General features: G+C 43.6%; 1 protein-coding gene and 1 long non-coding RNA gene across 9 annotated transcripts in view; one reads left to right on the top strand and one right to left on the bottom strand.

The window, feature by feature from the left end:
* LOC125964003 (uncharacterized) overlaps positions 1-14,583 on the top strand; it is a 223,063-nt gene extending 208,480 nt beyond the window's left edge. The window contains exon 2 of the long non-coding RNA XR_007476457.1: positions 14,384-14,583. This is a non-coding gene — a long non-coding RNA (uncharacterized LOC125964003). The remainder of the gene's footprint in view (positions 1-14,383) is intronic.
* RAI14 (retinoic acid induced 14) overlaps positions 1-24,736 on the bottom strand; it is a 147,085-nt gene extending 122,349 nt beyond the window's left edge. For 5 of the 8 annotated variants that reach the window (XM_049708000.1, XM_049707998.1, XM_049707996.1 and 2 more), the window contains exon 1: positions 24,486-24,736. The gene's annotated coding sequence lies outside the window, so the exon portion shown is untranslated. The remainder of the gene's footprint in view (positions 1-24,485) is intronic. The other 3 variants (XM_004266016.3, XM_004266015.3, XM_033421294.2) reach the window with 1 other exon arrangement.
* Between the last annotated feature and the right edge of the window lie 391 nt (positions 24,737-25,127).

The following is a 25,127-nucleotide window of genomic DNA, read 5'->3' on the forward strand; positions in this document are numbered from 1 at the left end:
TTTTATTTGAAATCAGGCATTCCAAGTTCTAAACTAAGAGTATTTAGCAATTGAAACTGACTGTAGAACTTTTTAAAAATCTAATCAGAAAAGTTACAGATTTCATCGAGAAGCAAGAGATAGACTCACTTCACTGAAAAAGTTTAAAGTGTCAGTGGGACACAAACAAAGCTGCTTTACGATCACAGCTTAGGTGTCTCATTTATTCAGCAAAGATACATATAAATAAATGAATGAATGAGTCAACACACGTGCAAACTTTACTAAGCATTAATTATGGGCTAGATGCTTCCACATATGTCATCTCTTTTATGAATTCACTAAGGTGCAGGTGTGTTAAAAGATTGCCCAGATGATAAGGAAGGGGGAAAGGTAAGGGGGGAAAAAAGATAAGCAATTGTTTCATTTTGGCAATGAATCTTTTCTAAAATACTCCAATATCTTACTTCCTCCCTCCAAAATATGATCATGTTCTTTGAAAACTGTAAATGCCATTCAGATTTTGTATCATAATAATCATGAAGTAAAACTCTTAAGAACATTAATCTCCCTCCCTATATCCACAACTTGCCTTTATTCGGGGATGACATTTCTTTTGAGAAACAAATACATCATTCTTCTTTAAAAATAAAACCTGCCATCAACCAGGACCGATCTTGGTCCATGAATCAGTCAGAGCCACCAGCACTGGTACGAAATTGGCCGGGGCTCTGGTAACACTACTATCTGGGCTGGCAAATCGGCTGCTAACATGCTCTGATAAGCCTACCAAAGGAAAGCCCCCAGGTTACCCTGTGTCCTAAATCCATCCAATTTAAAAAGCATGGGCTTAATCAAAACAAGCTACCTCTGGAATATAAAAATCACTCTAGGACTAAGAAATTCCATGTGATTATCCCTCACATTGAGTTTTTTTTTTTAATTCATTTATTTATTTGTTTTTTGGCTGCATTGGTTCTTCGTTGCTGCGCGCGGGCTTTCTCTAGTTGCGGCGAGCGGGGACTACTCCTCGGTGCAGTGGCTTCTCTTGTTACAGAGCACGGGTTCTAGAGCGCAGTTTCAGTAGTTGTGGCCCACGGGCTTAGTTGCTCCACGGTATGTGGGATCTTTCCAAACCAGAGCTCGAACCCGTCTCCCCTGCATTGGCAGGCGGATTCTTAACCACTGTGCCACCAGGGAAGTCCCTGAGGTTATTTTTTAAGATGATCTCTAAAATGCCGTTCCTAGTGTACGTTTCCAAATCTTTAATGCTGGTGTCAACAGCTCTGTCGAAACACACCACGTGTCCATCTCTCAAGCAAATAGGCCGCCCTGCACACACCTAGTAATCAGCCCGAAACGGCAAGCATATGTGCTAAGCACCTTACCTTCTTCATCGCAAGTCCATTCCATGGCTTTTCCCCATCTTAAGATCCAAAAGAACCAATCAAGTTTAAAAAGACAAGGCATGGGACTTCCCTGGTGGCACAGTGGTTAAGAATCCGCCTGCCAATGCAGGGGACACGGGTTTGAGCCCTGGTTCCGGAAGATCCCACATGCCGTGGAGCCTAAGCCCATATGCCACAACTACTGAGCCTGCACTCTAGAGCCTGTGGGTCACAGCTTCTGAGCCCACGACCCACAACGACTGAGCCGCGAGCCACAACTACTGAAGCCCACGCGCCTAGAGCCTGTGCTCTGCAACGAGAAGCCCGTGCACCGCAACGAAGAGTAGCCCCCGCTCGCTGCAACTAGAGAAGGCCGCGCGCAGCAACGCAGACCAAACACAGCCAAAAATGAATAAATACGTTTATATTAAAAAAAAAAAAAAGACAGGGCCACCCCACAAACGTTACTAGTTAAAATACAAAATGTGGAAAAAGCAAACAGTTACTGTGGCAAGCAGTTTGGCAGCTTCTTAAGTTAAGTATAAATTTACCATTCAACCTGGCAATTACACTCCTATGCATCTTGCCAAGGGAAATGAAAACACGCGTCCACACAGAGATTTGTACGTGAACGTGTAGCAGCAGTGTTCATAATTGTGAAAAAGTGGAAACAACTGAACTATCCATCAATCAGGTACACAAAACGTGGCATTTCCACACAGTGGAATGCAGGACTATCCAGCAGCAAAAAGGAACAAAGTGTTGATACATGCGGCGCAAAACCATTGTGCTAAGTGAAGGTCAGACACAGAGGCCACATACTGTAAGATTCCATCTGTATGACACATCCGGAACTGGCAAATTTATAGACAGGAAGTAGATTAGCAGTTGTCTAGGGCTGGGAACGGTAACAAGGAGGGACTGCAAATGAGCATGAGTGCTCTTTTTGGGGGTGAGAGATGTGTTTTAAAACTCACATTGACTCCATTAAAAAATTCTGCCTAGGGCTTCCCTGGTGGCGCAGTGGTTGAGAGTCCGCCTGCCGATGCAGGGGACACGGGTTCGTGCCCCGATCCGGGAAGATCCCACATGCCGTAGAGCGGCTAGGCCTGTGAGCTATGGCCGCTGAGCCTGTGCGTCCGGAGCCTGTGCTCCGCAACGGGAGAGGCCACAACAGTGAGAGGCCCGCATACCGCAAAAAAAAAAAAAAAACTCAGTGGTGGGAGGGAGGGTGGGAGGGAGGGAGACGCAAGAGGGAAGAGATATGGGAACATATGTATATGTATAACTGATTCACTTTGTTATAAAGCAGAAACTATCACACCATTGTAAAGCAATTATACTCCAATAAAGATGTTAAAAAAAAAAAAAAAAACTCAATGGTGGGAGAGGAGGAACCAAGATGGCGGAGTAGAAAGATGAGCTCTCACTCCCTTTTGCGAGAACACCAGAATCACAACTAGCTGCTGGACAATCATCAACAGGAAGACACTGGAACTCACCAAAAAAGATACTCCACATCCAAAGACAAAGGAGAAGCCACAATGAGATGGTAGGAGGGGCGCAATCACAGTAAAATCAAATCCCATAACTGGTGGGTGGGTGACTCACAGACTGGCATACACTAATACCACAGAAGTTCACCCACTGGAGTCAAGGTTCTGAGCCCCACGTCAGGCTTCCCAACCTGGGGGTCCGGCAACGGAAGGAGGAATTCCTAGAGAATCAGACTTTGAAGTCTTGTGGGAATTGATTGCAGAATTTCGACAGGACTGGGGGAAACAGACTCCACTCTTGGAGGGCACACACAAAGTAGTGTGCGCATGGGGACCCAGGGGAAGCAGCAGTGACCCCAGGGGAGACTGAACCAGACCTACCTGCTAGTGTTGGAGGGTCTCCTGCAGAGGCGGGGGTGGGCTCTGTTTCACCGTGGGGACAAGGACACTGGCAGCAGAAGTTCTGGGAAGTACTCCTTGGCGTCAGCCCTCACAGAGTCTGTCATTAGCCCCACCAAAGAGCCCAGGTAGGCTCCAGTGTTGGGTTGCCTCAGGCTAAACAACCAACAGGGACGGAACCCAGCCCCACCCATCAACAGTCAAGTGGATTAAAGTTTTACTGAGCTCTGCGCACCAGAGCGAGTCAGCTCTACCCAACACCAGTCCCTCCCATCAAGCCTCTTACATAGCCTCATCCACCAGAGGGCAGACAACAAAACAAGTACAAACCTACAGCCTGTGGAACAAAAACCACATTCACAGACAGATAGACAAGATGAAAAGGCAGAGGGCTATATACCAGATGAAGGAACAAGATAAAACCCCAGAAAAACAACTAAATGAAGTGGAGATAGGCAACCTTCCAGAAAAAGAATTCAGAATAATGATAGTGAAGATGATCCAGGACCTCAGAAAAAGAATGGAGGCAAAGATCAAGAAGATGAAAGAATGTTTAACAAAGACCTAGAAGAATGAAAGAACAAACAAACAGAGATGAACAATACAATAACTGAAATGAAAACTACCCTAGAAGGAATCAACAGCAGAATAACTGAGGAAGAAGAACGGATAAGTGACCTGGAAGACAGAATGGTGGAATTCACTGCTGCAGAACAAACTAAAGAAAAAAGAATGAAAAGAAATGAGGACATCCTAAGAGACCACTGGGACAACATTAAATGCAACAACATTCTCATTATAGGGGTCCCAGAAGGAGAAGAGAGAAAGGACCAGAGAAAATGTTTGAAGAGATTATAGTCGAAAACTTCCCTAACATGGGAAAGGAAATAGCCACCTAAGTCCAGGAAGCGCAGGAGTCCCATACAGGATAAAAGGATAAACCCAAGGAGAAACACGCCAAGACACATAGTAATCAAATTGGCAAAAATTACAGAGAAAGAAAAATTACTGAAAGCAGCAAGGGAAAAATGACAAATAATATACAAGGGAACTCCCATAAGGTTAACAGCTGATTTCTCAGCAGAAACTCTACAAGCCAGAAGGGAGCGGCATGATATACTTAAAGTGATGAAAGGGAAGAACCTACAGCCAAGATTACTCTACCCAGCAAGGATCTCATTCAGATTCAGTGGAGAAATCAAAAGCTTTACAAAAAAGCAAAAGCTAAGAGAATCCAGTAGCACCAAACCAGCTCTACAACAAATGCTAAAGGAACTTCTGTAAGTGGGAAACACAAGAGAAGAAAAGGACCTACAAAAACAAACCCAAAACAATTAAGAAAATGGTAATAATAACATACATATCAATAATTACCTTAAATGTAAATGGATTAAATGCTCCAACCAAAAGACAGAGGCTTGCTGAATGGATACAAAAACAAGACCCATATATATGCTGTCTATAAGAGACCCACTTCAGACCTAGACACACATACAGAGTGAAAGTGAGGGGATGGAAAAAGATATTCCATGCAAATGGAAATCAAAAGAAAGCTGGAGTAGCTATACTCAGATAAAATAGACTTTAAAATAAAGAATGTTACAAGAGACAAGGAAGGACACTACATAATGACCAAGGGATCGATCTAAGAAGAAGATATAATAATTATAAATATATATGCACCGAACACAGGAGCACCTCAATACATAAGGCAACTGCTAACAGCTCTAAAAGAGGAAATCGACAGTAACACAGTAATAGTGGGGGACTTTAACACCTCATGTACACCAATGGACAGATCATCCAAAATAAAAATAAATAAGGAAACAGAAGCTTTAAATGACACAATAAACCAGATAGATTTAACTGACATCTATAGGACATTCCATCCAAAAACAGCAGATTACACTTTCTTCTCAAGTGCACATGGAACATTCTCTAGGATAGATCACATCTTGGGTCACAAATCAAGCCTCAGGAAATTTAAGAAAATTGAAATCATATCAAGCATCTTTTCCGACCACAACCCTATGAAATTAGAAATGAATTACAGGGGAAAAAACGTAAAAAACACAAGCACATGGAGGCTAAACAATACGTTACTAAATAACCAAGAGATCAGTGAAGAAATCAAAGGGGAAATCAAACAATACCTAGGGACAAATGACAATGAAAACACAATGATCCAAAACCTATGGGATGCAGCAAAAGCAGTTCTAAGAGGGAAGCTTATAGCTATAGAAGCTTACCTCAAGAAACAAGAAAAATCTCAAGTAAACAATCTAAACTTACACCTAAAGAAACTAGAGAAAGAAGAACAAACAAAACCCAAAGTTAGCAGAAGGAAAGAAATCATAAAGATCAGAGCAGAAATAAATGAAATGGAAACAAAGAAAACAATAGCAAAGATAAATAAAACTAAAAGCTGGTTCTTTGAGAAGATAAACAAAACTGATAAACCATTAGCCAGACTCATCAAGAAAAAGAGGGAGAGGACTCAAATCAATAAAATTAGAAATGAAAAAGGAGAAGTTACAACAGACACCACAGAAATACAAAGCATCCCAAGAGAGTACTACAAGCAACTCTATGCCAATAAAATGGACAACCTGGAAGAAATGGACAAATTCTTAGAAAGGTATAACCTTCCAAGACTGAACCAGGAAGAAACAGAAAATATGAACAGACCAATCACAAGTAATGAAATTGAAACTGTGATTAAAAATCTTCCAACAAACAAAAGTCCAGGACCAGATGGCTTCACAGGTGAATTCTACCAAACATTTAGAGAAAAGCTAACACTCATCCTTCTCAAACTTCAAAAAAATTGTGGAGGAAGGAACACTCCCAAACTCATTCTATGAGGCCACCATCACGCTGATACCAAAACCAGACAAAGATACTACAAAAAAAGAAAATTACAGACCAATATCACTGATGAATATAGATGCAAAAATCCTCAACAAAATACTAGCAAACAGAATCCAACAACACATTAAAAGGATCATACACCATGATCAAGTGGGATTTATCCTAGGGATGCAAGGATTCTTCAACATACACAATTCAATCAATGTGATACACCATATTAACAAATTGAAGAAGAAAAACCATATGATCACCTCAATAGATGCAGAAAAACCTTTCGACAGCATTCAACACCCATTTATGATAAAAACTCTCCAGAAAGTGGGCATAGAGGGAACTTACCTCAACATAAAAAAGGCCATATACGACAAACTCACAGCAAACATAATTCTCAATGGAAAAACTGAAAGCATTTCCTCTAAGATCAGGAATGAGACACGGATGTCCACTCTCACCACTATTATTCAACATAGTTTTGGAAGTCCTAGCCACGGCAATCAGAGAAGAAAAAGAAATAAAAGGAATACAAATTGGAAAAGAAGTAAAACTGTCACTGTTTGCAGATGACATGATACTATACACAGAGAATCCTATAAATGCCACCAGAAAACTACTAGAGCTAATCAATGAATTTGCTAAAGTTGCAGGATACAAAATTAATGCACAGAAATCTCTTGCGTTCCTATACACTAATAATGACAAATCTGAAAGAGAAATTATGGAAACACTCCCATTTACCATTGCAACAAAAAGAATAAAATACCTAGGAATAAACCTACCTAGGGAGACAAAAGACCTGTATCCAGAAAACTATAAAACACTGATGAAAGAAATTAAAGATGATACCAACAGATGGAGAGATATACCATGTTCTTGGATGGGAAGAATCAATATTGTGAAAATGACTATACTACCCAAAGCAATCTATAGATTCAATGCAATCCCTATCAAATTACCAATGGCATTTTTTACGGAACTAGAACAAATCACCTTAAAATTTGTATGGAGACACAAAAGATCCTGAATAGCCAAAGCAGTCTTGAGGGAAAAAAATGGAGCTGGAAGAATCAGACTCCCTGACTTCAGACTATATTATAAAGCTACGGTAATCAAGACAATATGGTACTGGCACAAAAACAGAAACATAGATCAATGGAACAAGATAGAAAGCCCAGAGATAAACACATGCACCTATGGTCAACTAATGTATGACAAAGGTGGCAAAGATATACAATGGAGAAAAGACAGTCTCTTCAATAAGTGGTGCTGGGAAAACTGGACAGCTACATGTAAATGAATGAAATTAGAACACTCCCTAACACCATACACAAAAATAAACTCAAAATGGATTCGAGACCTAAATGTAAGACCAGACACTATAAAACTCTTAGAGGAAAACATAGGAAGAACACGCTTTGACATAAATCACAGCAAGATCTTTTTTGATCCACCTCCTAGAGTAATGGAAATAAAAACAAAAATAAACAAATGGGACCTAATGAAACTTCAAAGCTTTTGCACAGCAAAGGAAACCATAAACAAGATGAAAAGACAACCCTCAGAATGGGAGAAAATATTAGCAAACCAATCAATGGCCAAAGGATTAATCTCCAAAATATATAAACAGCTCATGCGGCTCAACAGTAAAGAAACAAACAACCCAATCCAAAAATGGGCAGAAGACCTAAATAGACATTTCTCCAAAGAAGACATACAGATGGCCAAGAAGCACATGAAAAGCTGCTCCACATCAGTAAGTATTAGAGAAATGCAAATCAGAACTACAGTGAGGTATCACCTCACACCAGTTAGAATGGGCATCATCAGAAAATCTACAAACAACAAATGCTGGAGAGGGTGTGGAGAAAAGGGAACCCTCTTGCACTGTTGGTGGGAATGTAAATTGATACAGCCACTATGGAGAACAGTATGGAGGTTCCTTAAAAAACTAAAAATAGAATTACCTTATGATCCAGCAATCCCACTACTGGGCATATACCCAGAGAAAACCATAATTCAAAAAGACACATGCACCCCAATATTCATTGCAGCACTATTTACAATAGCCAGGTCATGGAAGCAACCTAAATGCCCATCGACAGACGAATGGATAAAGAAGATGTGGTACATATATACAATGGAATATTACTCAGCCATAAAAAGGAAAGAAATTGAGTCATTTGTTGAGACGTGGATGGATCTAGAGACTGTCATACAGAGTGAAGCAAGTCAGAAAGAGAAAAACAAATATCATATATTAACGCATGTATGTGGAACCTAGAAAAATGGTACAGATGAACCGGTTTGCAGGGCAGAAGTTGAGACACAGACATAGAGAACAAACGTACGGACACCAAGGGGGGAAAACTGCGGTGGGGTGGGGATGGTTGTGTGCTGAACTGGGTGATTGGGATTGACATGTATACACTGATGTGTATAAAATTGATGACTAATAAGAACCTGCAGTATAAAACAAACAAAAAAAAACTAATACTAAACTTTCTTTGGGTTATTTGTATGGATGTATGTTAATATATATGTTTCAGACATTACATGAAATTTCTAAAAATCTTATATATTCTGGTATAATGTTATAAGTCATCATTCTAGTTATTACTCTAAAATGTATGTCTCAGAAATAACTAAATTTCCTTGTCAATTGCATTATTATGAACTTTCATCAAATCTTTAACCGTGGTCATTTTTAAGTCTTTTGTCATTTACAGAGCGTTCTGGGTGTACTCTGATGCTTTTGCAAAAATGTTCCTATAAAAGGGTTTCATCTTCAAGGAATTCATGGAAAAGACTCTGACAAGTACATGTTTCTGGTAACTGACTATATGGCTGAACTGAATGAATAAGCATTTTCAGAACTCTAATGGAAAACTGATGAACTCATAAAAGTGCTAACAAAAGATCAAGCTGAAAAAAAAATTAATTACATGGGACTGAATGAACTGATGAGGATGATTATAATTTTTGTGACTTTCTGTTTGAATAAAAAAAAAACCCACAAGGACTCAGAGGCAAAAAATATACGAATCAATTTTCACTGCAAAGTAAAGGAGCTGTTACAGTGGAGGATTACTTGACTGAATGTCAATATTATGACATCGTATGAGTTTGTTTCGTATTCGGTAATTGCAATCATTGTTGCTTCTGTTGTGGTCATCCATTTACAATGCTTGGTGTCAATTTATCTCTTGTAAAAATAAAATACAGTGCATGTGTGTGAAAAAAAAACCCTCAATTGTGGTGATGATTCCACAACTCTATAAATTTACTAAAAATTGAACAGTACTGTATACTAAAAATGGTGAATTTTGTGGAATGTAAATCATACCTCAATGAAGCTGTTTTTAAAAAGATGAAATACAAAAAGTCAAAAGGAGGTCCATATGCAAAGTTGTTAGGTAGTGAGAAACATCTTTAGAGTGAAAGGGTAGCTCCCTGGATGGTTATATTTGATTCCCAAATGTTGGCTTACCGTGACATCATCGGTTCTTTGACTCGGTTTTAAAATGGGATAACTTGGACTCTCCACATTCTAGAATGTAGGAAATGTCATTTACGATGATCACAATGGTTCTGATGAATCCCTCCCCAGTCATCCAGTGCCTCAAATACTTCTGAGAATAAGGGATAAATAAGTTAATAACATGGATTCTGTGAATTCTGATACCCTAGGGGCAGGAGTGGCAGAGTAGATGGAAAACACAATGATTATTTCTGCTGCCCCAGCTACCATGTTTGGATGTCATTCGAACATCGTGTATTCATAAATCATATAATCTCATCTCCAGTCCAACAGGGACGGGGTCCCTGCTCACTTGAAGGCAGGTCTCCACATTTTCTCTAACATAACGTGTTACCATGCACGCTGTCTGACCTGTGACCCTCAGTGCCCGCCTTCTTCTGATAACTGCACTCCTTCTAGAAAACTGTCCTCCTACCCCTGCCTCCCCATCACCACTGCAACCAGGTTATATTCTGACTGTAGCTGTTCCCTAGAGATGGGAATGTGTCCTTAGCAAGGCTATTCAGACACCCTCCCTGGGATTTCTGGGGGTGGGGCGGGGAAGAGGAGGGGGAAAGAGGAGGGGCAAGTATACGAGGAAGGGAAAAGAGAAGGGAGTGGAAGGGGGAAGAAAAAGGGAAGACAAGACCTTCCTCTCTGGCAGAGAAACTGGAAAAATGTGAGCCTGGCGGCTGCCCAAGGCTCAATCCTAACCCAGTGCAGAGAGCTGGTCTGAGGGAGGGAACCAGGAAGGCCCCTGACTCCAGGGATCCCAGAGGCCCTTACACCCTTTTAGCACAGGATTTGGCGTCACATGAGCCAAGGCACTCCGCCTTCTTTCCCGAGCTAGTTCAAGTTGAGTTTCCGTCACCTGCGATCTAAGAGTACTGACCAATCCTTCGGTGCCTTCTCACCTAGTCGACCTTGCTCAGGCTGTCACCTCAGATGCCACCATAAAAGAGGGGCCTAGGACCTCAGCAGCACTGCTGCAGCTTGCATTTCTGTCTGTTCAGCTCATTTCTGAAGACAGTAGGTCCATCCACTCCATGGACCTACAGAACTGAACTACACACTCTCCAGAGTTTAACTGGGCTGAGTACAACGAGGGGGCCTATGAGGGCCCCTCGGAACCCACAGGTTAGGGAGGGCACACTGGTCACTCATTTGTTTGGCTGTTAGGTGCTCCTTGAACTGGCAGCAACGCCTCACCGCCTCCACCTCCAAGCACTCCGTTCTTTCTTCACCACAGAAGACCTGGCCAGCAAGCCCCACCTTCTGGGCTACTTCCATCCTGAAAATATGAATAGCTCTTTGGCTCTCCTACAGGAACCAGCCAACAAGGAAAACAATCATGAGTAACTGGAAATGAATAGCATTAGACTTTCAAAAACCCTCACGAAATAAAAAGCCATCCAAACAGCTGGGCCCTGGAGGGACCCAGTGCTGCGGCTAAGGATGAAGACGGAAACTTCAGGACAGATGGGGACAGGGAGAGAGGGGCAGACAGCGGGGAAGCTGACCTGGAGTAGGGGGTTGCAACGCTGGGGTTCAGCTGGGCCGGGAGACCTCGGGGCCCAAGGATAATTCTTGGGGCAGTTAATCCTTGAATATCCCTCACTCACCCTAATTTATTCTAAACAAGACACCTGGAAGAGAAGCCCAACGCAGTGGCTCAGTCACCGCGGCATCACTCCCCAGGGGCTATGCCAACCTGGATTTGCCACACTACTGTCCTGGCAGCGCAAATGGAAAAGCCCTCCAGATCCCTTCCATTAGAAGCTCCAGACTGCTCCATGCCTGTGCTCTGTGGGGTGCCTAGAACCGCCTGCCCAGCGAACACGAACTCCTGTTGACTGAATTTGATACCCTGGACCTTCTACCTTTCAATTTTGAACGCTTTGTTGTGTTTAGGGATAAGAAGAAAACAGCATTAACATAAAGGATGGGGAGTGCTTCCGTCAACTGCAACAAAGATTTAAAACACACCCACCCTGGGCGCCACGCATATCCACAAACTCACATAGCTTGCATCTGATCCTACGAGGGTCTACAGAGTAAAAATATCGTGCCTACGCAAGAGCTTGCAATTTAAGAGGAAAAATAAGAAACCTATACTGTTTTATTTACTCACATACACTGAATACCAACTCTGGGCCAAGTACATAGGGGATGCAGAAATGTGGCCCATACGCAATCCTTGCCTACAAGAAAGAAAAAAAGGTCCATGTAGATGAATGCATTTGCATGACAGCAGAGAGAGACAGACTAGTAAACCAAGAACACAAATATCCATTATTCCATGTGTAATCAGTTTGTGATGAAGCTTTTGAGCTACTGTACTTCTCTAAGGAAACACTGAAAGCTAAGGGCCAAATTCCAGATAACTGGGTAGAGATGCAGGGAAGCTTAATCAAGCATGCGTCTATTGAGAACATTCTAGGTGTCCGGTGGTTACTGGGGTTACGGGACCTACAAAATGACATATTACTTAGACCAGTGCTGTCTAATACTGTAGTCATTAATCAATCACACGTGGCCACTGAGCATTTAGAACGTGGCTACTGCAAGCTGACACGCACTGTAAGTGGAAAATACACAACGGATTTCAAAGACTTACTATGAAAAAAGAATGTCAACTATATCATGAATAGGTTGACTGAATATATGTTGATAGTATTTTGGATAGCCTAGATAAAATAAATTATTATGATTAATTTCATTTGCTTCACTTTCCTTTTTGTGCCTACCAGAAATTTTTTTTTTAATAAATTTATTTATTTTTGGCGGTGTTGGGTCTTCGTTGCTGCGCGCGGGCTTTTTCTAGTTGTGGCGAGCGGGAGCTACTCTCCGTTGCAGTGCGTGGGCTTCTCATTGCAGTGGCTTCTCTTGTTGCAGAGCACAGGCTCTAGGCACGAGGCTCCAGAAGTCGTGGCATGCGGGCTCAAAAGTTGTGGCTCAAGGGCTCCAGAGCTCAGGCTCAGTAGTTGTGGCACACGGGCTTAGTTGCTCCGCGGCACGTGGGATCTTCCCCGACCAGGGCTCAAACCCCTGTCCCCTGCATTGGCAGGCGGATTCTTAACCACTGCACCACCAGGGAAGCCCTAGAAACTTTTAAATGACTTACGGTGGCTTGTATCTGTGGCTTGCTTATATTCTATTAGACAGTGATGATTTAGATCTTCCTTTCAAAGACTGATGACAGTATCCAATTAACAATAACAGCATTTACTTATTACTTACAAGGCAGGCACAAAATTAAGAAACAATGTACGTTATCATGTTTAATATTCACTTACTACCAAATCATAAAACTTAGATCTAGTAAATCCTGCAAGCTGATAATGGTTGAAAGTTAGTTTAAAAGATTCACTCTGCCACATGAAGAAGGAATGATTAATCAACAATTTTATTTCAAAACTGACAGACTTCTGTGCAAACTATTACTGTTATATATGGTTCAGAAAACATATCTATTTTTCTCTATCAACAGTTGGACAATTTTCCAAAGGATTCAACAGGGAATTTAACTTCTCCTTCATTCTAAGTATCACCATCTTCATCTTAACCACAATGCTACTGCTCCGTGGCTAGATGATGACTGAAACAAGGCAAATTGTCTGGTGAGACTGAGGAATTTGTTAATACAGTTGGGAAGAGGACTGGTCATGATTAAAGGAAATGTGTCTTTACATTGTCCACATTACCCAAGGATATAAAGAAGGACTAAATGGAGGAATGACAACACAGGGAAACATAGTTCTGAACTACACAGAAGATGCCCGGCAGATGTGTTTCAGTGACATACGGGGACAACCCGTCTTTATAGCTATAGATTATAATGGCAGGTACAGTCATATTAGCCAATCTATCAGCAGTTCTTCAGAGGTAGGATGATAAGGAACATGATAACATTAGCAATAGTAATAACAGCCACAATAGCTATCATTTATTTAAATGATTACTTTGCAACATTTTATTGTTTTACTATTTGATTATAAGTGAGTATTATCTCATTTAATGCTCACACCACTTCGAAATTAGATGCTATTGTTTTTATTCTCAGTTTCAAGATTAGGAAATTGCAGCCAGGAACGTTTACTTAGCCAAAGTGACACAATTTAAAAATGGAGAAGGCTGGATTCAGATTCAGCTCCCAAGCCCAAAATGCAACGCTGGGCTGCGTATTAGACAACACTAGTAATTAAAAAAAAAAAAGTCTGGCCAACAAACCAACCGTTTTACAACTTCAAAAAGATTTAGTTGCCTTTAAAAGTGGAACAGTCCTCAGATCGGCCGCTGGCACGTACAGAGCTCCCCCTAGGAAGTCTGAATGGACCAATATGAAAAAAGGCATTCCTTCTGGCTGTTTGTCCTCACAACATTCCAGGGAAAGGTGGCATTTTTATTTCTTTGTCCTTTTAACATGCGGAGCATGTGCATAATGAATAAATCTAATGAATTTATCTAATGAATTTTTCACCAGTCAGAAAAATCCTTTTCCATATAGCTTTGCTAAAGATACCGAGACAATAACAGAAAATGTAAAGATAATTACAGACAAGTGAAGTGGCTATTTTCATACTCAGCTGAGCTGGCAAACTACAGATTACGGCGGAGGTTTCCATAGTTTAGCAACAATATGGAAGAGCAGAACTTCGAGATATTTAGATGCTTCCCCATCATTAGGACATTTCTGTTCCTTAAGAAATTATTCTAGGGCTTCCCTGGTGGCGCAGTGGTTGAGGGTCCGCCTGCCGATGCAGGGGACACGGGTTCGTGCCCCGGTCCGGGAAGATCCCACATGCCGCGGAGCGGCTGGGCCCGTGAGCCACGGCCGCTGAGCCTGCGCGTCCGGAGCCTGTGCTCCGCAACGGGAAAGGCCACAACAGTGAGAGGCCCGCGTACCGCAAAAAAAAAAAAAAAAAAAAAAGAAAGAAAGAAATTATTCTAATGTCCTGTATAACACCTCTCTCCAAGCTATAAAACAATGAAATACTACAATGCTTTAAGACAATGAAAAGCACCAATATCATAATAAAAGTGCATCTTAAAACAATCACCAGTGAGACACTAATGGGGCGGGGGGTGGGGGGGGGCAGGTGACATTTGTTCTGGAAGCCACACATAGAAGCACCCCGCCGGCAGGCTGCCACCTCAGATATCACCAGGATAGGGTGAGCTACTCTTTCTTTTTCTTTTGCCACCGTGGATATAAACACCCACTTGCAATGTAATGAGAATCAAATGCGCTTTGTTCCAAGCAGTATGCACTTAAAATAATCAGGGGTTGTTTTAAAGGAGAAGAAGAAAGCAAGCTTGTTGCCAAACAAGGCACCAACAGTAGCAGCCGTCAACAGATTGGCCAGGAGACAGGCTGGGACAGGAGTCATTCTGAAGAAATCTTGTTCTAGCTTTGAGACTGCAGAGGAAAAGCGATAGAAAAAGTCAACAAACAGCACACCAACATGGTGTAAAGTTGTATAGCACAGAAAGAATCTAATTACTGAGGAGTTGATCAAGATTCCTGACTGGATGTATACAGAAGGTTAGTGGCAGAAATGAGTCTTTTCTTTAAAAAAAAAAAAAAACCTCCTAGGAAATCCTGGATGGTATACAGATATTGGTTGGTCTCCACGCCTATATTTTCAAGTGTTTCCCAATTTATAAAAAGCTCATAGGAAAGAAATGTGAAACTTTTTTCTCAAAAGAGAAAAATGATACAGCCCCAAAGAAAATTAAGGATTTTTTTTTTTTTTTTAAACAAAGATTCAAGAAGGTTCTGAGATATTCGAAGCAGCCTGCATCCATGATGAATGTGGATTGGGCCTGAAATAAGATTCAGCTTGAGCGAGAATGGTAGACTACTCCCCACCCAGCCCTGGGCGAGGCCTTCCTGACATGGTTCAGTGCGGGACCTCAGGGCCCTACATATGTTTGTGGCCCTTGAACAACACAGGTCTGAACTGTGCAAGTCCACTTATATGTGAAAGTTTTTCAATAAATGGATTGGAAGAATTTGGGGAGATTTGCGACAGTTTGAAAAAACCCACCAATGAACCGTGTAGCCTAGAAATATAAAAAAATGTTTAAATGGTATGTCATGAATGCATAAAATGTGTAGATACTAGTGCATCCTTACATAGGCATAACGTGAGTGATATTTAATATAAAATAAATGTGTTAGTTTTCTTACTGTTTTGTAACTTTGCTGTCAAAGAATTATATTACTGTAGAGCATGCCTGTGTCTCTCATAACTGGAGAATCTGCATATCAGCCTATCATCACAGGTAAGTGCTTTTTTAAAATATGGAACGATGTTTCCAATACTGTATTATTAATATGACTGTAATACCGTATGTCATAAACTTTTATCAAGATTCATTCATTAGTGTATAGGCTACACTACCATGAAGCAATTGTATCGACTACACTAGGCTACCATAAAGCAATCACATTGCTGCTTCTTCCTATAAATATGAATTTTTTCACATATTTTCATTTTTGATGTCTAGTGTTAGTAATACGTATAACATCTACAGGGTTTTGTATCATAAGACAATACTGATGTAGATACCAACAGACGATTCATCATATAAACAGACAACGTAAACTTACAGTATCAATACATACAGTACAGTATTGTAAGTGTATTTTCCTTACACTATTTCCTTAACCTTTCTTTTTTCTAGCTTACTTTATTGTAAGACTACAATACCTAATATACATAACAAAATATGTGCTAATCGACTGTTTACCTTATCAGTAAGGCTTCTGGTCAACAGTAGGCTATTAGAAGTTAAGTTCTGGGGGAGTCAGAAGTGATACATGGACTTTCAACTTGGTGGGAGGGGGAATCCCCCAACCCCTCCTCCAACTTGGTGGGAGGGGGAATCCCCCAACACAGGTCAACTGTGTTTTCCTTCTGGCTGCCTTTGGCAAGGAAGAAAGAAAAAGCAACCCACAAGTCCATGAGCCTTGTGGCTCACCAGTTCCCACGTCCTCTGGGGTAGCTGGGAGGAGGCTACTGTGAACAGGCTGCTTCTCCCACCAGTGAAATGACTATGGGTCAAAGCATCCACTGAAAGTTAGCAGTCCCTTTCACTTTTGAAAAGCGGTCAGTCACCAGCAGCTCAACTCTCGTAGGAGGTGATGGTCAAGTTATGTGAGCATTCTCATCAAACGAAGAGGCTCAGCACAGAACTCGTTAACTCACTGACAAAGCTTGACACATAGATTTGTTTATGTGGTTCTCGCCCAGCTGGATGCTAGGGGTCTGGGTTCCAGTTCCTTTTCCAACCTTCATGTCACTGCTCAATGTCATCTGCCCCACCCAGGACTCCCCACTAGTCTCCAACATAGCTTGTCCAAGTCTACACCAGTCTTCTTCACTGCTAAACAATTATAATTAGCTCCATGTGGGGCTCCCAAGGTCACTGTCTACACCCGAGAGAAACAGAAATGGACAACATCTAGAAGCCTTGTGCCAAGAGCAGGCAGAACTAAGGTTCGCATCTAGCTTTGCCTCTTACTGACTGTGCCTCTTTCCAAGGGGTCATTTCTCTTCCTAGACCTCAGTCTCCTCTGTAAAATGTGTTCCCGCCACCATCCCATTCCAACCACTGGAGCCTTGTGCTCCGGTGGAATGAAAATGTGTTAACCTCTTTAAAACTCGAAGCTCCATGAAGGCAGGCATTGCTGCTCATCCCTGGATCTTCTATCTACTGCCCAACGACTCCACCAACACGTGCTGCTCAAGGGGGATCGGACACTGCGTAAGACGGCCCGCACCTCCGGAAGCTGCCAGCCGAGGAGCAAAGTGACTGGAGCAAAGATGGCGCTCGATTCAATTAAACCAACTAACTCGTTGAAAGAACCTGCATCGTTCCCCGCGTCCCTTCTGGCCCAATTATTGTCTGAAGAGATGGAGAATGTCGCCTAAGATGGAGGGACAGAACAGTTCCTGAGCGTGGTCGACGATGGCAGTACCTTCTCCCAGCACCTGCTACCTCCCACAGAAGGGCGAGTTCCTCTGGAAGAGCAGGCTTCCAGCTGAGGGCCAGCTCCCCAACTAGGAAACGTGGCCCTGACTTCCTCGAGTCCCTTTGGAGGCAGCCCCATAGGCTAGGAGGCCGAGATGAGAAGCACAGAACAGAGCCAGTCAGGATATTCCCCCCACCTGGCTGAGCAGTCAGAGATCGACCCCCGTGAGCTTAGAAGTGTCGTGGGCTGGACCCAGGGACATCTCAGTTCCCTCCTGCAACAGCAAAGGGAGGAAACTGCTGTCGCCTGGAAAGCAGAGAACGGTACAGGTCCAATGCTAGACCAAGAAATGCTGTCCCTGGGGTGAGGAACTCATGACCCAGCCTTAGAATCCATCACATCTCTGCGAAATAGTCATACGACAGGTTCGCTTTTTATTACTTCTAAATAGCATCTTACCACATCCAATAGAAGTAGTTCCTAAAAATGGTCAGTGGTATGTAGACTGGTTAGTATAGCGACTAGAGACTGGTTTTCCTACTGAAGGTATAAACCCCACAATTATTACTTTTCACTCGTGTATGATAGGTTATCAGGTCTGGGGAACAGTGGCACATGATAGAAAACAGACCCCCTGTCATTGCACTCCTGATCCTTATGCGGTGGCTGTTAAAGGTAAACAGGACAAAGGCAACAAGGTTTTCTAGGTACATTCGATAGATCTTGCGTTAACCTGGGGATTCCAAAGAGGTTCATAACTGGGCTTCACACACAGGGACTTCCATGAACCTCTTGAAACTGACAAGGATTACAAATGTACAGCATCATTTCATATAAGTGAATTTCCCCCTAGGAAAAGTGGTCCAACACCTGCATCCAATTTGCAAAAGTGTCCATCTTTGACTCAAAAATATTGAAGAATCACTGCTAGATGGCCTGCCTCGGTTTGCAGAATGAACTCCTCTTGGAGGAAAACACTTGACTCTGTGCTGCCCTAGGGCAAAGGAAGCTGCTCAGCCTTTTACTCCCCACCAGTGAGCTCTGCCAGAGCTCTTTTTCCTGGCTGGGTTTCTGTCACTTCAGCCAGCAAAGGGAACTGGACAGATGTAGTGAAAGTGAAAAGAGAGAGATGCTGCTGGGCTGTTAATTCTAGAGTCATTTAGCTCTTTAAAAAGAAAACACTCTGGATTAAGCAAACTGAATTCATCTAGTAAGCAAAGGAAAAAGAAAAAAAGAAAAATACTGATACTGCTCTTAACAACTGCAATACTTAACAGGGATAAGAAAAGTTGAATTGAGGTTTAAAAGTAGTAATTGATTTTGAGGGAAACTGATATAGTAGAGGATGAACTGCTTACGTTTGGTTACTTGATAAACTTTGGTGTTCACTAAATGTCAATTTAAGAAAAAAATAAAGGAAAAGAGTATATATTTTCTTCCACTGTAGAATAAACTTCTTGGACTACAACCAACTTTTCTCACAACTGGATTCCGTTCATTTAGAAGCAGGGGTGGATAAGTCATGAACTCCCAAAGGTTGCCCCTTACCCAGGGGTGACCAATGGTTGTGGAATTTATAAGGCAAGACACTATTTCCAGTGAATGCCATTTACTACAGAAAGAACTGGACAAGATCCCAGGTAAGGTTAAATGAGGTGAGACCCATCACACAAAACCAGCTGGTGAAGCAGTTAAGACACAGTAACTGCTCCAAAGGGTGGATAGGGCAGAAAGGGGTTTCTTAACGATAGGCAAGAGAACCAAGGCTTATAGAGGTGATGTGACTTGCCTGAGAAAGAACTACATCTTCTGAACTTCAACCTTAGCATTTTGCTAACTACCTCTACTCCTCGGCCTTTTGATTACTGTTTAAATTCTCCTCTAGCCTCCGAAAGCTCAATATCTGATGGCCACCCTGAAGGACTATATGGCCCTGGGTGGGTGGGTGGGTGGGGGGGGGGGGTGGGGGTGTGTGGGGGGGGGGTGTGTGTGTGTATGTAGTTCAATGTTAACCACCTACTATGTGACAGATACTCTACTGGACACAATATAAGCATGAAGAATGAGGCATACTTCAAAGAGAAAAATGTTTTGTTTTAAAACACATGGCTAAGTCTGTACAGTTACAGTTACTTATTAAAATATTGACTAAATTGACTAATAACCAGTGAGTCTGATATCAAAGGCTAGAGCAGTCTGTTCATTGTAGATGGCTAGAGTTGGGAAACGGAGGTTTGATTAACAACATTTCTCTTTCATTAAACCAACACTTTTCAGCTCGTGGGTAGCGATAAAACAAAAAGAAATAATCTCTAGATCATGCAGCATCTTAATGATTTTTTTAAAAAGATACCATCAGTATCATATACCTATATAGATAAATAATGGGGGGAAAATCTAGACTCCTTTTCCCTATCACCTATTTAAAACATACCCAAGAGGCCTTTGATACATTTAGCTTTGCTTTGTCAACTCCTATATTCATCATTTCTCCTACGTAGAGGAAATCCAGTTGGCTTTTAGCAAAATAATGCACGGCACTAACAGTGAATGTTTTCAGTACCACGAGTTAAGGATTTTATGATGTGACAGTTTTTTAAGTATTTCTGGGTACACTACTATATATACTGGTTTCTCCTGGATCTTCAGATTAAGGTCACCGTTCCCCTCAACCACAGAAAAAAGAAAACACCACCTCAGGATGAATGCACAAAATCAGAGCAATGATGAGTAAACCCTCTGCAACAATCCGGAGAAATGCACTTTCTATTCTTAGAAATTCAGTGTGGTGGGTGTTACTCGAGACCGTTTCTAGTCTGTTTGGATCCTGTATGGAATGGAGGGGGAACATCACTTGGTTATACATCTTCCACATTTAAAATGTGGGAAAGCTCAGGTACCAAGAAAAGGAAAGATGGGTGTGCTTCTGAGCATCGTGTTACTTATATTTTCTTTTGAATTCAGGTTTAGGTAAATGCTGCGGAAAAATATGAAGGCACAAGTGCTTTGTGGGATAGATCACACAGACTTAAATGAAGTGCTTTGTGTATAAGAACCTGTGTTTTTATCCTGATGCAACCTGTAAATACGACATCTGGGGCACTCAAATACAGCTGGGAGAACAGCCAGCACCACTTAGGATATCCGATATGTGCTAAGAGAAATTCTAAGTAGAAAAATCACAACAAAAAAGCATGAAATTCTTTCATTCAACAAACATGTGAGTACTTACGGTACGTCAACAATGTTCTAGACACTAGGGATTCAACAGTACACAAAAACAGACAAAACCCCTGTCTTCCTGGAGCACATATTCTAGTAAGGACAGACATACTACTGATATGAACCAAACTAATACAAACTTCTGGCAAGTTTGAAGGCAATTAAGTGCCATGGAAGAAAATAAAGGAGAAAAGGGAACTCTCCGTGTCCAGTGGTTAGGGACTGGTGCTTTCACTGTTGGGGGCCCGGGTTCGACCCCTGGTCAAAAATAAATAAGTAAATGGATGAATAAATAAACAAACAGATAAAGGAGAAAAGAGCAGCAGGACATGCTGGAAGGGGGCGGCCAGGGAAGATGGGCTGAGAAGGTGACGTCTAAGTGAAGAGCTAAGGGGTTGAGGGCCACAGCCCTGGAGACATCTAGGGGAAGAGCAGTCCAGAGACTGGGAACAGTAAACGCGATGGCTCTGAGACAGGAGTGTGCCTGGTAATTTGAAGGAATAATGAGGAAACCAATAGGTTTAAATGCCTTGAACTGCTTCCAGATTAAGAGGTTACAATTCAGGGCAAAATGTCATGAACACAGCCGTATTTTCATACACACTTAGAGCAGGAATGTGCCTTTGTAAATGCATACTCAAGCCCCTTAATCTTTCCAAGTCTGAAGAAATGAGGAAGAGAAGGTAGAGTGAGTAACCCAGGGTTACACCACCAGTGACTGGCCAAGAAAAGGCTTCAGCACACGTATCCCAAACTCAGCACCACACTTCTGTCTGATGCTCCAACTTTAGAATTAAGAGGCACTCTTATTTTTTTTAATTGAAAAAACTAAAGAATCCAGCCAACTAACACTCTTAGAGCTAAAAATGGATCAATTTCACTTTTCATTCAGCAAATAACCAGGAGAGACCCTACATACACCCTACATATTGCTGAGGAAGAAATAATAAATGCATCATTACCTAGATCTCACTACCCAGGAATCAAATGTATAGGTGTGTAACAAAGAAACTACTCAAGGGAACATGTCTCAGATGTTGACTGCAGCACTGTTACAGTAAAAAAGTGGGAAAGATCAACTGTCCTCTGAAGAAAAAGTGTAACAGTGAAAAAGTGGAAACTCAAATTTTCTCTTGGTGAGGAAAAGCGTATGCTATAATTTATTCCTACACTAGAGTTCTCTGTAGCAGCTAAAGTAAATAAGATCTACATGTACCTCAAACACATAATGACAAATTTAAAAATGCAAGCCGTGTGTATATAGAATTATGCCATTTAAATAAAATGTTAAACACACAAGCTCGCAGATACAGTTTGCGGATATGTAATACCGAAGTACCAAACACCTTTGGGCACTGTGTACACTGACTTCACGTTAGTGGTTACCTGAGGATGGAGGCAGAGGAGGAAGGATGGATAAAATATTTCAGTTACAGTTTATTTTTAAGGGGCAGGTGTGGGGGGGTATGAAGCAAATATGGAAAGATTAGCAACTCAAACATAAGTCGTGGAAAAATGGAAGCCTTACTACGTTCTCTTTAGGTACGTTTGAGATTTTTCATACTTTTATTTGGAAAAAGCGGAAGGCTAGAAGGAAGGAACAGAGAGACAAAGCTCCTTCATCACATTCCAGTGACTCCAAGGCCGAGTTCCCCGAACTTGCAAAGCTCAGGTTCTTCACCTTTAAAAGGTGAGTGATACTAGGTGTGCCGGCCTCAAAGATGCTATAGAAGTGGCAGTCTGGAGACAGAACTTCATTGTCAGATACACTACTAGCAGACACGGGCACTACATCACGTCCCCATTGACTCTCCAAGGCCCAGCATCCATTACTTTATTTCAATTTCACAGATAATAGTAATAAGATTTTTCAGCAGGGTTATAACCCTCCCTCCCTCCCCCCCCCCAAAAAAAGCCATAAAAACACATCTAAGGAGTGTGAATGATACAATACATTCATTACTGAAGCATTTCAATGAATGGAGACAGCCCAGAATGGGAGCACCTCTCCCAATCCAAGTTCTGCAAGCACTGGTTAAAAATTACAAGAACTGGATACATTTCCTCACATAAAATCTATTATCTTACAAGCGGAAGGGAAAAAATATGACACTGGTTAAGTAAGCATCATTAAGAAAGGATGATCTGATTACATCCATCAGTAATAAAATTCCCAGCCACACCTGTAAACAACGACTCTGCAGGCTGGGGACAGAGCAATCAAAATCCAGCCTCTCTGTGATACACTCTCTCTTTTCCAACTTTGTTCAGACCTCAAGGAGGTGAGACTCTCCTCGCTAAGATGAACTTCTTTTAAGTCTCACTGATCAGTAAAACAATTCCTCCCTCTGCCAGGCCCTGACGGTCTTGAGATGACATTCTCCAGAGAACTGGCAGGGCGCTCGGTAGTCTCCTCTCGCGGAAGGAAAAGAGAAACCCATCTAAGTCACCTGTGAGCCTGTTGCCAAGGGAAGCCGCTGGTTCAGGTGAGCGGCCTTGAGTCCGCAGATTTGCCCCAATCACTGGAAACAAAGTTGCGCTGAGCTGGGCTCCTTGGAGAAGCCCAAGCCTGGCTACAGAGCCCAGGAGCTGGGAGATCACTTGCAGCGCCTCCACTTTCCCCTGGGCTCCGTCTGCCGCGTCTGCTGTCTCTCCCGGCTCTGAGGCCCACCCCCCTCCACAAAAGCGGGGGACGAGGTCCAAACTCAAAGGAGAGCGTGAGCCCGGGGTTAGCAGATGTACTCTGCAAACTGCAGAAACTAAACCGCAGGCACAAAAACCTGCCCGAGCCAGCAGCTAAGGGGGGGGGGGGGGGTTGGTTAGGGAGGGTACCCACCCTCCCGGGCAGAGGTTGGGATAGATGGCGGGCGGGCGCCCCTCTCGCGCGCGGCTCCACATCCTGCCTCCTCCCAAAGCCCCAGCTGCCCGAAGGCTGCCCGAACTCCAGCATCTCTCCTCCCGGCCCTCCTCGGAGCTGCGGTGGGGAAACGGACAGGAAGGACGGGGAGCGGGGTCAGTCGCAGGCCCGGAGTGGCCCTGCCAGCACCCTTGGGCCAGCGGAGGGCTCCCGGAGTCAGAAAAAGAACAATAGCGGACCCTCGGTCGCCGAGCCCCCCGAGTCTCCCGCTCGCGCCTTCCTCCCCAGCTCCTCCAAGCTCAGCGCGGAGGCGGGTCGAGCCCTGAAGCGGGGACTGGGGGGAGCCAGACGCAGGCGGGCCAGGCAGGTGGGACAGGGAGACGACTCGGGGCACCCAGAACGCCCTGCCGGGGACTGGTCATTCATTCCCACCCGCGCTCCCTCCGCACCCACCCCTGCCCCAGCCGGCCTGCGAGTCGCGGGGGCCGGTAGGAGAAAACCCCGCTCCTAACTTGGCTCGTCCTCCCTTTCTGCTCTGACGCCCACCATCCTCCTCTTCCTGTGTTTCCCAGTCTGCCCTCTGCAGACAGCGGGCGGCCGGCGGGGACAAGGGACTGGTGGCGGGACCCTCGCTGCCAGCTCGCCGAGCCACTCCGCCGGCGCGTCGTCCGCGCCTATCTGGCCGCCTCCCTCGTCCGAACCCCAGACACAAAGGCGGGGACCGGAGCCCGCGAGCCCGCTCCGGGGAGCCTCCCGACTCTCGGCGCCGCGCACTCACCCCATCTAGGCGGCGGCGGCAGCTCCCGGGCCCCGCTGGCTGCGCCACCCCGCCCGCCGCTTCCCCAGGAAAAACGCGGACGCCGGGCTCGCTTCCTGCTCAGCTTCCTGCGCCTCGGTCCCTCCTCCTCCCCCGCTGCGGGGGTCAGTGGGCGCCGCGGCTCCCGGGCTGGGCCGGCGGGGCGGGGCGGGGGCAGCACCACCACGTGGCCGCCCGGCGCCGGCCCCCGCCGACCCGGATCCCGCGGGAGCGGGAAGGGAGGTGCTAACCATTCCCCTCCCCTTCCACCCCGCGCGGCCCCAAATTCCGCGAGTCAGGTGATCCGGACCTGCGGGAGGTACTCCCGGCCCGCGCGCCCTGGGCGTCCGCGGCTTGCTTTTAGTTTTCCACGGATCGTGGGATTCTCCCCCGTGGATCTTTCATCATCATCACCTGAAGTTAATGGAAACCACCGGTGCTCTGACCCCAGGGTTTAGGACGGATGAGATCCTGAATAGTAATGCATTTCTGGTTAACGTCCAAAGTCGTTTGCGGTCGTGGGGTGTTTTAAAGTCGCTGATCCAAGCGCTTTCTAACCAGAATCAAATCGGTCATATTTTCCAAAATTACTGAACAGAAAGTAAACTGGAACATGCTCGTAGT

This window comes from Orcinus orca, chromosome 3 (assembly GCF_937001465.1).
Source record: "Orcinus orca chromosome 3, mOrcOrc1.1, whole genome shotgun sequence".
Lineage (NCBI taxonomy): Eukaryota > Metazoa > Chordata > Mammalia > Artiodactyla > Delphinidae > Orcinus > Orcinus orca.